At 41.7% G+C, this 13,779-nt stretch overlaps 1 protein-coding gene across 4 annotated transcripts in view; it reads left to right on the top strand.

Annotated features, from left to right (window-relative positions):
• LOC147016127 (VPS10 domain-containing receptor SorCS3-like) overlaps nucleotides 1–13,779 on the top strand; it is a 999,683-nt gene that overhangs the window by 596,646 nt on the left and 389,258 nt on the right. The window lies entirely within an intron of this gene.

Below are 13,779 nucleotides of genomic sequence, written 5' to 3'. Positions count from 1 at the left end.
TTTCAGAAAGTCAGGTTTTTAACCTGAGTGTCAACTGCTCTCACACAGCTTTAACTTGTCTCAAAAAAGAGGACATTATTGTTCTGTTTAAACGATAAAATGAAATGTATATATATATATATATATATATATATATATATATATATATATATATATATATACATACATGTATATATATATATATATATATATATATACATACATGCATGCATATATATATATATATATATATATATATATATATATACATATATATATACATATATATATATATATATATATATATATATATATATGTTGGAAATTATTTTATACAACTATTTTATCAAACCAAAAAATAGAAGACAAACCCAAAAGTATTATATAATGAAGACTCAATAATCTGTATTCTTGTTCAACATCTGCAGACTCAAACAACTGTTCAACATTGTGATTAAAAAAACAACTTCAACAACATATCAAACATGCAAATGGAAGATAAAAATATGTTATCATGACGTCATCATCACCGTACAAAAGTGAACTCATCAACGTGCTGATGTCAGTCGTGATGGCGATGGCATTGCTGGTTGTAGGAGCCGCTGTGGATGCGTTCAGTTGCGCCTTGTTTGAGATTATTGTTCAGATGCACCTCCTCTGCATCGCAATTATGTCTTTCTAAAGTTGAACAAAAGGAATACAGAGACTACTCCCATGAAACTTTCTGGTATTTTGCTGTTGAAGCCTTTTAACCCTTAGATGCATAAGTGGGTCAAAAATGACCCAGTTTGGCTGTAAAATTGCAATGTCTTTTTTGCACTCATGCATCTAAGGGTTAAGAGTGTCTACCCACATCTTAAAATCAACCTGGAGACATTTGGATGATCCACAGAGGTCATGTTATCTGGAAGCACAGCATGTTGCTTTGTACAGCAGTCCATTTATCTAATTCAAATTTGAGGAATGTTCACTTTTTGCGGCTTGAATGAGGCATTGCCGATTTGGTTCGCTTGATGAAGGATTTCCTTGCTAAATATCAAGTTAAACCATACAATGAAGATGTTGGATGAGCCTCTTCCCCTTTATTTTTTCCTTCCAACCTCTATCTTTCATTCCAGTCGAATAAGTGTCACTTCCCCCAAGCTCAGCGACTGTGTTTGTCTGAAGTCACTTCAGGTGTTATCTCATCTATGTGCATGGGTGTAATTTGCTTTCCAGCTTGTCCATGAATCTTCGACCCCATAGAAGTTAGAATATTGTTCATTACGTAAGAAGATACAATAACTAAAAACGTCCTCTCTCCATGATGTTAATGCTTTTTATAAAAAATAAATTCCGAGTTAAATACATGATTTCAAATATTAAATACGTATAAAAGAGTGAGCAAGGTTGTTTACAGATATCAGAACTAGTTGCTGAATTTCTAAAACAACAGGCTGACAAAAATTAAACACAAACAAAAACTAATAAACAAGAGTTTTTCAAATCGCTTTAAAAGAAGAAACCTCCTCTCCCAAGAGATCACCACCCAACACCCACTCAGCTGCCTGTGAAAAATCCCTCTCTCTTTGGAGTCCACAAGAATATTCCCCCTCAAAAGGATTCTCCCTTAAAAAAAATCTTAATGATGAAGAGACCTAAGTGAAATTAACAGCAATAAATAATTGAATTAGATGATAAGATGGGTAATGAATAAATTTCAAGTCAACTGGAAAAAATAAAAATGAATCCCCACATTTTATTGTTAAGGCCCTTAATTCTCCAACAAATATTCAGCTAATTCTAGTACCACAGCAAGTCTCGTACCAATATAACAACACATTGATTTCCAGCTTGTTGGTGAAAAGGTTTTGTTATTATATCATGAATTAGTGATCTCGAGTTCTGATCGATCAAATTTATAATTTAATGAGAGATTAGTATTCCATTCGATTGGTTCCACCCATCATGAATATTTTGTAATGTCCCCCCCCCAAAAAAAACCCCCCCACAAAATATTTGAAAATTTGAGGTATTATTTCGTCCATAAAGGAACATCTAAGCAATTGTGATGTGCAGAACTTCTCGGCATTCATGTCGGACATGGTAGAGTCTCTGTTACTGGAAAACATAAATGAAGATTTGTGTGTGTACTTAGTATTGACTTGGAACCTATAGGTCTCTGTGAGAATGCAATTTAGTCGTTGTATCACTTTCCTTTATTGCCATAGTTTGCAAAAGGAGCTTTTTAGGTTACAGGGATAAAGGCTCACCGGTAATCGATCAAAGAGAAGATACCCTTTTAGACAATTTTGAAAGTTTGTTTTGCAGGAAAAATAAATCATTTTGCTTTTATTTATCAGACTCGGCCTGCTATTTAGTGTTTTTTCTCAGCAGAATAGTCGCATTTTTTGGTTTAATTAACTACTTTTATGCAATGCACATCATTATTTGTACAGTTGAGTATACAAGTAATAGAAATACTCTAACTTCCACCATGGCAGGCAGGTATGATGGAAGTGTTCAAAATCTTCTCGGAATCGAGGCGCTCACAATCTAATCCATATATTATATATAAAAAGAGCTCGCTCGGTCTTGACGTGCATCCATCCATCCCTCTTTCCCTCTGTCCCTCCCTCCTTCTGTCTGTCCGTCCGTCCAGCCGTGTGACTATATGTCCATTATTTACGTTATATTGGAATGTACCTTTCGACCCTTTAGACTGCTGAGATCTCTTAAACATTTGAAGACCCTGAGGACTCTTAAGAAGCAAAAGACCCCAAAGACTCCCATGACCCAAAAGACCCCTAAAACCCTTTAGATCTCTTTGACCCTAAAACCATTTTGTCCCCTTACACCCTTCAGACAGATTAGACAGCTTAGACACTTGACCACTTAGACCACATGGACCTTCTTACATCACAAGTGAAATTTCAAATCAATACAATATCAGCAATATTACACACAAGAAGAAGGTGTCATGCAGAGCCTGATACTTGCAGGTCAGGTCAGGTATGGGAGCATGTGCCAGAACAGCACGTCGCTGCGTCCACTTTCCGCCGGTACTCCAGGGGCCTCCGTCTGGCCATCCCCCAGGCAGATGCCAGGCCCATCCCCATCTCCTTGAGATGATGGTCAACCTGTTGCAACCATGAGGCACGTGGTCGACCCACTGGCCTCCTCCACTCATGAGACTCCCTCGCTGAGAGAATCTGGTGAGCAGGATCAGAGTCAGGAAAACGAGCCACATGTCCATACAGCCGCAACTGACGCTCACGGACTATGCAGGTAACAAATCTCATCCGAGTCTCTCTCAGCAACCGCTCGTTGGACACAAAATCCGACCAGCGATAGCCAAGGATTCTCCGAAGAGACCTGGTACCAAAGGAATTAAGTCTCCGTCTCAGATCCTTGGTCAGAGTCCAAGTCTCGCACCCATAGAGCAAGACTGGAAGTACCAAGGACCTGAAGACTCAGACTTTCGTCCTCCCGCACAGGTACCGGCAGCGCCACACCCCATGATCCAGTGAGTCCATGACTCCCCAGGCCCGACCCAGACGTCTATTGACCTCTGACTCGCAGCCGGCAGAGACATGAATATCACTGCCAAGGTAAGTGAATCTCTCCACGACCTCAACATCCTCACCACAAACAGACACAGACAGGACAGCAGCATCCAAGATGTCACCGAAAGCCTGGATCTTAGTTTTGACCCAAGAAACCCGTAATCCCAACGGCTCCGACTCCTCATTCAGCACCTCGAGGGCCCCCAAGAGGATGTCTAAAGTCTCCGCAAAGATGACTGCATCATCTGCAAAGTCAAGGTCCGAGATCTTGACATTCCCAAATGACGCACCGCAACTTGATCTCTCCGACATCCTCCCTAGAATCCAGTCCATACAAGTGCTGAAAAGTGTGGGAGCAAGTACACATCCCTGACGAACTCCAGTAACAACTGGAAATAAGTCAGAGATGGTACCACCACACTTCACAGCACTCTCAGTACCAGAGTAGAGTTCAGACATCAGATCGATCAGTTTTGGTGGCACCCCACGAAGACCAAGAATCCTCCAGAGGACGTCCCGATTCACTGAATCGAACGCTTTACAGAGATCAACATAGGCTGCAAGCAGCCCCTGCCGAAACTCTCGTCTGCGTTCGGTGAGGACACGAAGTGCAAGGATACGGTCAATCGTTGACCTCTTTGGTGTAAAGCCTGACTGCTCTGGACGCTGGTGCTCAAGCAGATGATGGCGAACCCTATCGAGAATTATCCGAGCAAAGACCTTGCCCGGCACTGAGAGCAGTGTCACCCCTCGGTAGTTGTTGCAGTCTTGGCGATCACCCTTCCCTTTCCAGAGAGGGACAACAAGGCCCCTCTTCCAGTCAGTTGGGATGATGCCTGTGTTCCAGGCAGAGCACAAAACTGCATGCAACGACACGAGTGCAGCATTTCCACCAGCCTTGAGAAGTTCGGCATGGATGCCACAGATCCCTGGAGCTTTGCCCCGTTTCAACTGGTTCACCGCAGCCCGTGTTTCCACAAGCGTAGGTGGACCACAGTTGATTCGAGGGTCAGCAACAGGGATTGTAACACCCTTGACGTCCAACTCGACAGTTGGGGGATCAGCCTGGTACAACCGCTCAAAGTAACCGGCCCAGCGGGCCTTCACTTCAGACTCCTCTGTCAAGAGCCTACCACTCTCTGCTCGAACTGTAGTGCTCCAAGGGATGGGCTTGGATGAACGTAATGCGCGAATTCCCCTGTAAGCGGGACGAGAATCACCTGTCCACAGGTGATGCTCTACCCCCTCACAGATTCCTCGCACATAGGCCTCCTTGTCCACCCTCAGTGCACGTACAGTTTTACGCCTCAGCTCCCTGAACAGCTCAGCTCTGCCATTCAGCCTGGCCCTGCGACTCTGGTCAATGGTATCCAGTGTCCCTTGAGAGACAAAATTCTTCTTTGCCCTGCGGTGAGCTCCAAGGCATCCACCGGCAACATCAAGGACGGTGGTCTTGAAGGCGCTCCACAACTCTTCAGGACCCCCAAAGCACCCAGACCCCCCAAGTGTCCACTCAGCCTGTTTGCAAACTCCTCAGCTACTCTCTCATCCCTGAGCTTGGCAACATCCAGCCTCGGCTGGGATGGTACCATTCTCCAGGATTTAAGGTGCAGCTTTAGAGTTGCTACAACAAGCCTGTGGTCAGTATTGAGGAACTGAGCACTCCGGTAGACCCTGCAGTTCTGGATCATCCTCCAACGACCGTCAATGAGGACATGGTCAATCTCCTTTGCCACACCGCCAGCGTTGGAATACCAAGTCCAGCGATGAGCTTGTGGGCGCTGAAACCATGAACCAGCCACCCTAAGTCCATGACTTCTTGCAAAGTCAAGGAACTTAGTGCTATTCTGGTTCATAGTTCCTGACCCATGGGGACCAACACACACCTCATAACCGTCCCTATCAGTTCCAGTCGATGCATTGAAATCCCCCAAGACTAGAAGTGTATCTCGTCTGGGGCACTGATCAACCACAGACTCGAGTGTGGCGTAGAATGCATCCTTCACGGTGAGATCACTCGCCTCAGTCGGAGCATAAACAGAGACCAGGGAAATGACACCTAAGGAGTGACGAATCCTTAATCTCATAATACGCTCGTTGACCGGTGTTACCTCAATTATCATTGGGGTCAGCTTATTGGACACAGCTACAGCAACTCCTTGGGTATGGTAACCATCAGAGCGACCAGACCAATAGTAGGTGTAACCACCCACCATTATCTCGCCGCAATCCGGTCTCCGAACCTCAGAGAGAGCTGCAATCCCGATGTCCAAACGCTTGAGCTCAGATGATAACAGAGACAGGTGATCATCCTCTCTTAGGGATAGGACATTCCAGGCACCCACCCGAAGGGACCGCCTCAGGTTAACCCAAGGAGACCGCCGTCTGGTGGACGACACCTCAGCACCACTCCGACACACTCTCCCGCAATCTGACCCAGGGATGTTACCCCGTGGTTTCCCTCCTATCAACGATTGGGGGTCCCGAAGGCTTTGCCCCAATCCCGTCATCCGGTGAGCTGCCCTGCGAAGGGAAGCTGCACAGGAGGTACTCCCACGGAGTGGGTTTTCAGATTTTTTTGCGTTTTTGCGTTTTGCGGAATGAAGGGTTTTACGGTGGCCGGAGTGCAAATCCTGCCACCAACCTCCTAATAAGAAGTGACCCCAACTGCAGGAGGACGTCCGCAGACACAGTTGGGCACTAGATATGGATGGCCGTTGGCTCACAAGGAGCTCCTCCGCCCTTTGATACTTGCAAAATCCATTAAACAAACTTGACCTCAAAAATAATTCACTGGTTGAATTCAGTGACCTGAAATATAAATCCTCTTTAAATTTCAAATCAATCGGATGAAAATTGAGGATTTTATAAACACCACCATAGTTTGTGATATTTGGCCTATTTTGACCTCGAAAATAAATGGCTCGTTGAATTCAGTGACCTGAAATATATATATATATATATATATATATATATATATATATATATATATATATATATATATATATATATATATATATATATATATATATCCTCTTCAAATTTCAAATGAATCAAATGAAAATTGAGGATTTTATAAATACCACCTTAGTTGTTGACCTTGGGCCTATGTTGAACTTTTAGTCCATAATAAAAAAATGACCGTTTTTACAGCCATTTTTCCCTGCTGTGCAGGGGTTTGGCTTTTTCTTGAGGCAATGTTTTATGGCCGGATGCCCTTCCTGACGCCAACCCTGGTCGCCTCTTACGACACACAGGGATATGGTACACCTATTCTAACCAGGGCATACACCGGGACCAGTACACTGGCACTCATTTCGCCGACCTCGGAAGGATGACAGGCTGAGTCAACCCCCTGGTGTTAATTCAGCAGCCAACGGGGCTTGAACTCAGGACACTGGGATCCCAAGCTGCCACCCTAACCACTAAGCCAAGACCAGGCTTCAACTTTTAGTCCATGTTGAGCTCAAAATAATTGGTGGTTGAATTCAGTCATCTGACATTGATCCTCTTCAAATTTCAAGTCAATTGGAGGATTTTAGAAATTTCACCAAAGTTGTTGACCTTTGGCCTATGTTGACCTTTTGACCTCAAAAACAATAGGCTTCTTCCTTATGACAAACTCTAGCATGTGGTGAAGTTTCATGAAGATCGGTTTAAAATTGTGACCTGTTGGTGATTGACAAAGAAACGGACAGACGACAGACTGAATAACAAAATCGACTAACCAATACACTTGAAAAATCTTCGATTTTGCAAGTAATAAATAAATGTTTGTATTATGATTGGTGTAAATCATGCCAACACAGAAATTCGTGACATCAATCTCTGCAATGACGTGTGGAGAGGCGAGCGTAGTGAGCCAAACCACGCTAGTATACATAAAAGCCAGCTCATTTTTGGACTATGTATGTTTGTATGTTTGTATGTACGTATATATGTGCCAGCGGACTGCCTTTGCTTCATTGGTTGGACAGTTTGTCAGACACCACCCAGAATCAAAATCATGCGCTGCCATTTTGTGAAGTAGCACAGATCAGCAGGCCTTGGGCCTGGGTATCAGTCTATGCCCCAGTGCAATTGGAATGATCCCAGGTATATAACCACAATGTATAATATATGCACATAAGCAGGACACATGTGTTTTTCTTCATGTAATGTACATTGGGTTGTTTTTTATTCTTTTTGAGAGCTATCGCTGCATTATGCACCACCCAAATATAGGAACGCGTTTACTGGTGCGAGAAATCTGGCGAAAACCGAAATCACGCACAAAAACCTTAATTAATTTCGCTGCTGTGAGTAGCATAATTGAAGTGTAAAAATGACGGGTTGGAGTTATGGTGTGTAAATGTGTTGATGTAGTGTGTGTGTGTGTGTGTGTGTGTGTGTGTGTGTGTGTGTGTGTGTGTGTGTGTGTGTGTGTGTGTGTGTGTGTGTGTGTGTGTGTGTGTGTGTGTGGTGCTTTGTGGAATGTTTCCATGTGTTGCGGGGATGGTTTATCGGAGGTGTATGGCATAAAGTGGTATGTTGAGTTGAGTGGTGTGTTGGGCTGACGAGATGGCCTAGAGTTATGCACGTTTACCTCTCAGCTGTCTATTAGCTGGGGTTCGAATCCTACCCCAGCTATGAACTGTCACATTGTTCACCTAGTGTTTCACAGGCAGGATGATTCATCAATGTGTGTGCCATCCCTCGGATGGATGTTAAATTAAACGGTTGCCTACGGATGGTTGTCCTGCGATATTAGGATTTTGGAAAACAAAATGCATAATCAATTCCACAATCGATCCCATGGATGTTTTTTTGTAGGTAATTTCATTTTTCGCCTGAGTGTTCAAAGTAGAAAAGTCTGAAAATAGAGGATATTCACCCGTAATAAGGATTAGGCATGTTTTCACCTCATTTATGTAATCCAGGTTGGTCAATTGCCTATATACCGCCAAAATATAGGCATTAACCATTCACTCAATTTTTGTTGTTATTAGCTCGTCCCCCACGCAGCGGAAGACGGGTTGTTGTAATCGCTTTTGTGTGTGTGTCTGTGTATCTGTCTATGTGTCTGTCTGTGTGTCTGTGTATCTGTCTGTGTGTCTGTCTGTGCCGTAACTTTTTTTTTTTTACTGTTTCAGCTTTTATAATGAAGTTTTCAAGCTTTATTAAGAGAATATCGAGAAGACAAATTAATTATTTTGTTAAAATATTTTTCATTATTATGAGCTCACCTGGATTTTAGTTATGTTATCGAGCAGTGTCAGGAGGTGAGTGAGTGAGTGAGTGAGTGAGTCAGTCAGTGAGTGCACAAACACTTCAATCATTATCGCTTGAACCAAACAGACAATTTTGATCAAACATTGTCACAAGCTTCATATCTGATGCTGAACGAAGGTGTGTTGACCGCATCAAAATCTGCATTCATTTACATGGTCTTGGGGTGGGGGTAGGGGGGGGAGTTGACCCCCCAAAATAGTATTTGTTCTCTTCTCCAAAACGGCACAATTTCAATGAAACTTAACCACAACCTTCATCACCCATGATGTACCAGAATTAAAACAAAGCATTAAAATAAAATAAAAAACATCATTAAAAACAAAGGGTCGAAGGGTATGCAGGGGGTTTGAGGGACTGTTGCTCCTGATCCAGGTGAGCTTCAGGATGCGTGGTCCTATTTATTATTATTATTATTATTATTAATATTATTATTATTTTTATCTATTTTTATTACTTGCAAAATCGAAGATTTTTCAAGTCAATTGGTCAGTCGATTTTGTTATTCTGTTTATCTGTTTATCGCCTGCAGGTCACAATTTTATACCGATATTCACGAAACTTCACCTCATGGTAGAGTTTATCATAAGGAAGAAGCCTATTGTTTTTTGAGGTCAAAGAGTTCAACACAGGCCAAAGGTCAACAACTTAGGTGAGATTTCTAAAATCCTCAATTTTCATCCGATTGACTTGAAATTTGAAGAGGATATATATTTCAGGTCACTGAATTTAACCACCAATTATTTTCGAGGTCAACATAGACCGAAAGGTCAACATAGGCCGAATTTCTATAATTGTCAATTTTCATCCGATTCACTTGAAATTTGAAGGGGATTTGCATATTTGTTCATTGAATTCAACTAACAATTATTTTTAGGTCAAATTTGTTTTATGGATTTTGCAAGTGTCATGCTCTGCATGACTTCTTCTTGCTATTTTTATTATTGTTATTCTTTGACCCCTTTTTGGCATTTTTTTTGCTCTATTATTTTTTAAATATTTATTTCTTCAGCAACCAATTGGCTGATTAACACAGAATTTTCAGAGCAGGAGCGACCCCCCCCCCCACCTCCGCCACCCCCACCTTGGCAAATATTTTACTGATAATTGTGACATCATAGGCCACGTAGTATGGCAGACATCTTGGATTAAACACAAAAAATAAAACATTACATCTCTGAAACCGCTGATCGTAAAAATTATGAAACTTGCTGCATGTCATTCTACTCTCAATGGGGAATAAAGGATTGTAAGGATGACGTCATCGGTGAAATGGTAGACCAGCCATAAATGTTTTAATCAAAATCGTTGTTTTCCATTGAGATTCAGTGTATATGTCCAGGCCATAACATTTTTACCAATTGAGCTTTTGTCATCAAATCTTCAACAAACCTTTATTATGAGGTTGTGGAGAACACAATGGATAAAATGTACAATATTTTTTTTAACTGTCATTTTCGTAAAGTTTAGTCTGAGTACAAAGCGGACGCGGATGGGCTTTGCATTTTGAGATGCTTTCCAGTTGTTGTTTTGAATATCGCATCAAAACTGTGTTTCATTGACAAATTACTCCCCTCACCGCACGTCATCCTTAGAAAAGTCTCATTTGTTGGACTGTATTATATATTGCAATAATTCATCTGACATAATTCACAAGTTTGTGGGTATTGTAACCCTCTGTGGTGTGTTGACTTTCATGCTTGAGATTTTGTTTGTAGCTGTGGCGATATTTACTGGTGCGAATAATCAGGGATTTTTAGTCAATAAGATATTTGTTGGCGTTGACTGTTTATTTCCAAGTCTCACTTTATTGGTGGAGGGTGATGAGAATATTAATGTCGAACTGAGATGAAAACCTGTCAATTATGTATGAAAATTCTGGAACCAGTTTTCAGGATTCGTTGTGGGAATGCTTGATCCTTGTGGCCCAGATGGAATGCCACAGTGTGTAGTTACAAGAGACCAATATTGGGCATACACGGGACGACTTGGTGCATTTGCAGATAACCTGGAGATAAAGGCATTTTGCGAAACGTACATTTTTACAGTCAATGTTTACTTCAAAAACAAACAGAATTTTGCTGCAAAAGCTATTGTCATACGAGGAAGAGTCAATGAAAGGTCAGTGTCTGTGCTATACAGTGGTGTCCTGGACTCGAGCCATTACGGTGCTCTCATTCCAGTATGCAGTGTTTTCATGGGTGAGTCTGAGTGACAATCAGTAGGAAAGAGATCCATGAAAATAAATTAACCTTTCAAAGAAAATTCAAAGAAAATCATTGACTTTCAAATAATAAAGGAAAACATATTGTTGGAAGAGATAGCAGAAGAAAATACAGAAGGGTTTTCCTTCATGTATATAATCCACACTAGAGCAAAGTCGATAACGTGCCATCCCAAGTCCCCACACTTCCCATCTAAAGCAAGGTTGAAAGATTGCAAATAGTTCCACCAAGAATGACCCAATATCAAATTTTGAGTTCAAAAACAAAAACTTCTGCCTTATCACTGTGACGCAGGTGAAAATTACAAGTCATATCGCACCCTTATGGGAGGGGGAGGTGGGAATTTATTTCATACATATAACCTGACTCTGGGTACCCTGAGCACGGATGCAAAATTTGAGGGAAATAGGCCAAGTAGTTTTTGATTATACACTCTCCACCATGAAAAACCGAAAACGTGATAGTTAACTCCGCCACCGAAGAAAGACGGGGGTTATGTTTTCACCCCTGTTTGTCCCTCTGTCTGTCTGTATGTTTGTCTGTGAGCAGGATATCTCAAAAAATTATGGACGGATTCCAATGAAACTTGGTGAACAGGTTTGGTGTGTGACGAAGACGAAACGATTCGATTTTGGTGAAGATCTGTTTCCGGATACAGGCAGAGGTATACGCTCTAACGAGTGCCCTTCTCATATAACACTGTTTTGATCTGCCAGACAGTTTCACACGAGGTGGCCGATGATCACCGACATAGGCCATGCAACGTCAAAGTTAAAAGAACCCCTCCACATATGATACCGAGAGTAACGTCGCCTCCCTGTATTTCATTGATTTTGCATTGCGAACCACGAGAGTTGGGTGGAAAATGGTGACGAGCTCTTTTGTTGACTTGAGGCCAATTATTATTGCATTTATATATTACTGTACACAGCTGGGGCCAATTGATTAGGTGAGAGTGGATTCATTTATTCTGCCAATTGCAATTGTGGAAGGCTCAGAGGCATTGTGCATTATCTGGCCGTCTCATTCTATTTCAACCAAATCATGAGATACTGATGTGTGAGAAGTTTTATCAGTGAAATTGTGGTGAGAACACCAGTGACCTTATTGTTTTTGTTCAGATTGAGATATAGTGGTTGGGTTAGTAAGGAAAAAAGCACTGCTGCTATTTTTGGTGTTATTCAAAAGTTTTACTGACTGTAATTTGGCATTGTATTGCTCGAAAATGTCAACTTCTTTAGTCTGTCCAATGAATGCATATTTGACAGATTTATTGTCATTATTGAGTCTGCTGTTTGCATCGTTAGTGAAGGCACAGCTTCATTGTTGATGCAATTCCCCCATAGATTAGTGCAATAATTATCCCCACGCTTTTTCCAAAAACTGGGGGGATATTTTGTAATTGGCTCCATCTCTGTCTTTATGTCTGTCTGTCTGTCCATCCATCCATTAAGCTGTCTCCTCTTAAATAAGGTTGCGCATAAATTCACCAAACTTAGTTGTTATCAATACATGGCAAGAAGGTGCAAAAGCATCATCATGGGAGTGGGGTCAAAAGGTCAAATGCCAACAAATGCAATTACGGGCACATTTTAAAACATTTTTAAATGAAACTTTGAATATGCAATCAACATTGAGGGGCACATGAAATATGTTATGTTTTTTTGGATTCGACCCCCGGTTCATTCCCCAGGGATTGGGTCTTGGGGTCACAGGAGTCAAAATGGGAAAACAAATTGAACTCAAATTTGATATTGGGTCATTCCTGGTCGAACGTTTTGCCATCTTTCAACCTTGCTTTCAGTGGGACAGCTTCAGGCGTTAAATTTCAAATGTAGCTTCATATTGTGAATGTCACGGATGAGTTCAACTTTGAGCTCACAAGGGAAAATGTAAAATGAAATTTATTACAGGACTCTTTTTCACTTAGGCTGCAGCTACATGCCGGTACGTGAGTATTGCACTTTAGATATCTGTGTGTACAATGTTAAGCTCTGTGCCAAACTTAGAGATTCTAGCTCCTCATGTTGTTCAATTATTATGTTGACATAATAGATAAACATACAGACATGTTGATCACAATACTCATTCACCGGGCAGAGACAAGAAGTACAGTACATCAAAGGAGTGATCAGGCACAAAGAGATGACGAAACTCCACTTGATAGGGAGAGGAAATCTTCACACCTAAACTTACTCAATTCAGATCGACAGCAGCCATGACTAAGAAGTAGAAACAGCTGACTCCAGCCAGGGAGAGAAAGTCAACAGTCAAAGCCAGAAACCAAAGTAAATGAGATGATATTGAGCAATAAGAAGGTTGTTTTAAATTTTTTTTTAAAGAGGAACCAATAAAGCTACACAAATACACCATAACTTAGATGTCGTCTCCCATGAACATTTATTTGGTACTTATGATCTATCCATGCGTACACCGAGCATGTTTTTTTGTATACCAAGTCGAGGTTCGAGTAGGAGCGAGAACACAGAATACATCAGGATGCAACAGAACAAAGGAACAGAAGAAAGAGAGGGGAGAAACACTCCAGCAGTGTGGTGGAGGTCAAAATAGAGGGAGACTTTGATAAATAATGGATGCGTGGAGGAACGAATGGTAGGAGAGGATGCACGAGGTGAAAAAGATGGACACAGAAGCAAAATCTCAGGAAGCAAAAAAATGGGAATTTAAAAAGAGGTGGGCTTGGGATGGTGGCAGGGCGTAACAGGGGTAGAAAAGGTCATGCTTTTCAATGGACGATGAGA

Source organism: Eptatretus burgeri, chromosome 12, assembly GCF_056783735.1.
Source record: "Eptatretus burgeri isolate ZD-2024b chromosome 12, Ebu_testis_v1, whole genome shotgun sequence".
Classification (NCBI taxonomy): domain Eukaryota; kingdom Metazoa; phylum Chordata; class Myxini; order Myxiniformes; family Myxinidae; genus Eptatretus; species Eptatretus burgeri.
This window is presented reverse-complemented; position numbering and strand designations above follow the sequence as displayed.